Raw genomic sequence first — 4,159 nt, forward strand, 5'->3', positions numbered from 1 at the left:
CCTCTATACCCCCTCCCCCCTTCTTTTTACCTCGCGCAGGCAGTACGGGTGAACTGAGGAGAAAGTTGCAACCCACAGGAAGAATCCTGGAGCAAACGGTGAGATAAAGAAACACTCCCACTTTTTTTCTATCACCCAATTTCTTCATCGTTCTCTACCTCTGGAGACTAACGTAACGATTGCACTTTAGATTGACTTTTATTCCACTTTCTTAGGCCCTAAAGCAAATGATGCAGCAGCTGGATCACGAACGGAACTTGAAATTCGACGCTTTTGAACGCGTGGAAGATCTTGAGAGACAGGTTCATCGCGTTTTTTTTTTTTTATTTTCTTCAGATAAGGTGGCGTCTTAAAGACATTATTCTGTACACTGGGTGGTTTTGTTCGCATCTCCGTATTTCTATTTTTTCTTCCTTTCAGATTTATAAATACAAGCAACATCTGATCAGCGATCTATCAAAGCCAGGAGTTGGAGCAGGTACGGTTTATGGCACGCAGACTAAAAATAATTCGAGTTCTAAAGAAATCCGTGACTATCCACGACTATCTGATGTTATTAAACGTTTTAATTTTTTTTGACATATGGAAGGATATTGTTGACACATACCGCTTCACTCTCTCTCCAACCCCCCCCCCCCCCGCTCCATAACGAATCACTAGCCCTTGCATTTTTAATTGAATTGACGTGTATGTTCTGTTTTAAATTGGTTTGAACCTCTTGCCCTGGATTTTATCCGCGTCCTTTCTTCTCGAAGAGGGTTAGACGCCGCTAGAGAACAAAGATAGTTACCTTAGTATAAGTGATCTTTTGTGCTTATGATTTCCAAATTTCAATGAGACTTTGGGCTTTTGATATAGCGTCTCTATGTTATGAAACAAACTGCTAAAACTCCGAACCAAGGGTTGGTGCAATTTACTCCGAATTGGAAGCTCTGGGTGTATTCCGTTGCACTTTAGAGCAAGTCATTTTACCCATATATTTTACTGACATTCTATTCTCCATCCTGGATTATAAATGGATTTTGGAGAATTTTCGGGGACTTGGCAAATTCTTGTAGGGAGTGGGGAATAACTCGCGGTGGACTCGGTTTTAGTTGCTTCTCACTGTCGAAACGGGATGATCACTGTAACGTAGCAACGTCAGCCACTTAGCCTGCGAGCAAAACTAAAGGACATATGTGAAAAATGAGAAATTCTCAGTGCTGACGTTATAGTAACCACACAAAAATCATGAGACGAACTCTTATCCTGGTCTCTTTTTATAGGCTCGAGAGCCGCATCACGCACAGACAAACGCCTCTTGTCCTCTTACCAGACGGTGCCGGACATCTACGCAGCGTCCCTGCTGTTCGTCCCATCCACCAGTCCATCCGGCTAAGCCTGTCAAAGTGGTGCAGCCAGTAGCTGGAGGAGGTTTATGGCCACTCCCTGTAGTATTTCCACAGAGACAAGCTCCCACACCGGACCCTGGTGAGTCATAACAATAGGTGATGGTTCTTTAGTTTTTTATTTGTTTGTTATTTTCTTTGACAATTTAGAGAGGACGGGATTAACGCTTTCCACCCTAGTTGTCAGAGATACGTCATCTGATTGTATCAGTTTTACCAAGTTCACATTTTTCTTGATGTTTCAGTGAGTGGCTCGTATTCACCGCCTCCCAAAATTCAAAGGCCGAAAACTGTAAGTACTTAGAGAACGATATTATTTGCCCAAGGCATTACGTCCTTTCGAATCCAGATGAATTATCATCCTAGCTTCCCGTTGAAGGACATATTGCACATAACTGCCTTGAGTTTAAAGGACTCCACAAATATTTGTTACAAAACAAAATAAGAGATAACATCAACAACAACAAGAGACGGGCAATAGAAGCAGTTTTCAACTTACTGTAGAAAAACCGAAATCAATCTAATCACCACAGCCAATCACAATAAAGGCCTACATCATTATTAGCCAATGAGAACTAATATTTAAACCAGGCATGCAACCAAAAGCATGGGAAAACGCAGCGGACCACGATTGGATTTCGTTTTGCCTGTGATTGGTTGAGCGGATGGTGCGAGTTTTCTGGACGAATCAAAGAAAGGGGTAAAGCAAAAACAGAGGCTCCCGGATTACTTTCGACACTCAAATTTACAGTTCAAATTCTCGATTCAGAATGTTCTAAATACTCTTCTTTCTTCCTGCAGCACACTGGTCGTTTAAGAGGGAAAATATCTAACAGTCGCTTGGGTGACCTTCAACCAGATGATGTTCCAGATACAAGACTTCCTTCAACACTTTTAACTTTTTTGCTGAGAGCAAAACAGACTCACTAATTGGGCTACGTTTAGCGCAATACGACCGAAACGACTTGAAAGGGCCCCGGAGAGATGAACTAGCAGCCGTAGCACATACTCGGGTTTTTTATAAAGCAGCTTGTTCACACGCTAGGGAAATGCTTTTCTTCTCTGATGATTTGGCAGCTTACTATTTTAGAGGAAGTCTATTACCTCGAATCTACAAGTTTACTCCCAGAGACACGAATTGGGTCCTAGGACTCGAAAATACGAGACCTCATCGTATTATTGACTCGAGTGATTAGTTTAATATTATTTTGAATATAACATAATATATGAATAATCATCACAAAGAAATTGTGTGGAAGAAACTTAAAAGCTCCAATAGAATAGATCAACATAGTGGAAAGTATTTTTTTATCTCTAGAATAAATGAGTTATTTATACCGTGATTATGGATACATTCTTATGCTAATGAAAACATTTGCTGAGGTTTTAACTTTTAAAAAAATCGATTGTAGAGAATTGTCAAGTGGAGGAGTTAGTTGCAGCAAGATCTTCCTTATACTATGTTTATTTTGTCTTCAGTGGTACAAATCAGATCAAAACATCTTAAAGGTTTTTATGAACCACTATTTTAAATGCAGGCTGGTAAAATAATTTTTGAAGAACTATATATAATAGAAACTGTAGATGAGAATCAACTCCGAAGCGTAAATTAAAGTGGTAAATGAAACCCATGAAAAACCCACTGAGCGTTAGCCCTAGTAAAGGGTATCAAGGAACTACACGAGATAAAAAGAAAAAATCCTTGTGACCTCGGTGGGAATCGAAACCACTACCTCCGAATTAGATCTACCGTTGTCCTGCCTACTAAGCTTCATTAGGGTTAACGCTCACAGAGTTTTTTATGGGTTTTATTTAGCACTTTAATTTAAACTTCAGGGTTAATTCTCTGTTCCATCATTCATTAATGACTATGACAATTAATATCTACGAGGGCTCAATGACGAGCCGCTGGTCGGAAAATGATACCTCACTCCTTCCTCAAGGAACGAAGACTGAACTTAAGAAGGCGGAATGCGGGTTCATTGATGAAGCAGAGTTCATAGCCTATTAACTCTGGTGAAAAGAAGAACTTAAAACGTGGACGATGTATACATTTAATCTCAACACTTAACGGATAATGCTCATTATCAAAAACTAGATCATTGGATAATGCAATTCAAGAATTTTTATTGGCTTAGCCATTATGGTATATCAGCCAATGTACCATAATCTACAAATATGGCAAGCGTACGTGTCAGCTTAAAATTAAAAGGGAGCTAGAAATTTAATAAAATTTAATAATTTAATTTAGCGTTTTTAATAAAACAATTATTCCGCTCGCGCTTGTTGGATATGAGATGACTATAGCCAACGAGGCGCCGAGTTGGCTATCTATCATCTCATATCCAACGCGCGCTCGTGGAATAATTGTAAACTACCGCTTCTGGTTTTTCGCAGGAAAAAAATATTTAGCCAATCTCTAACTTGACTTCAAATTCTACTAACAAAGGTATAAGGCAAGAGGGGTCTGTCAAACAAAGTCGTAGAGATAATAATAATAATAATAAATAATAAAATCTTTATTACCGTGTCAATGTATTTAGCTCATAGAGCTAATTGGGGACACCTACTTTTACTAAATTAATAAAAAAAAACTATGTACAGTATCATAATAAGTAACAATACAGCCGATAAACTATGCATTAAAATTTTAAAATATTTAGAAATATCAACAGTGTTCAGATAACATAAAAATACTTGTACCATGCAGATAATAAAAAAAAAAAAAAAAAAAAAAAAAAAAAAAAAAAAGTCACGTGCTGCAAAGATTG

General features: G+C 38.4%; 1 long non-coding RNA gene across 1 annotated transcript; it reads left to right on the forward strand.

Moving 5' to 3' along the window:
• Positions 1 to 1,294: 1,294 nt before the first annotated feature.
• LOC148737977 (uncharacterized) lies at positions 1,295 to 2,457 on the forward strand. The gene is made up of 3 exons (XR_015997439.1): positions 1,295 to 1,470; positions 1,634 to 1,680; positions 2,190 to 2,457. It is a non-coding gene; the product is annotated as an uncharacterized LOC148737977 (long non-coding RNA).
• The last annotated feature ends 1,702 nt before the right edge of the window (positions 2,458 to 4,159 follow it).

The sequence above is a fragment of the Stylophora pistillata genome, chromosome 2 (genome assembly GCF_964205215.1).
Source record: "Stylophora pistillata chromosome 2, jaStyPist1.2, whole genome shotgun sequence".
Taxonomy (NCBI): Eukaryota; Metazoa; Cnidaria; class Anthozoa; order Scleractinia; family Pocilloporidae; genus Stylophora; species Stylophora pistillata.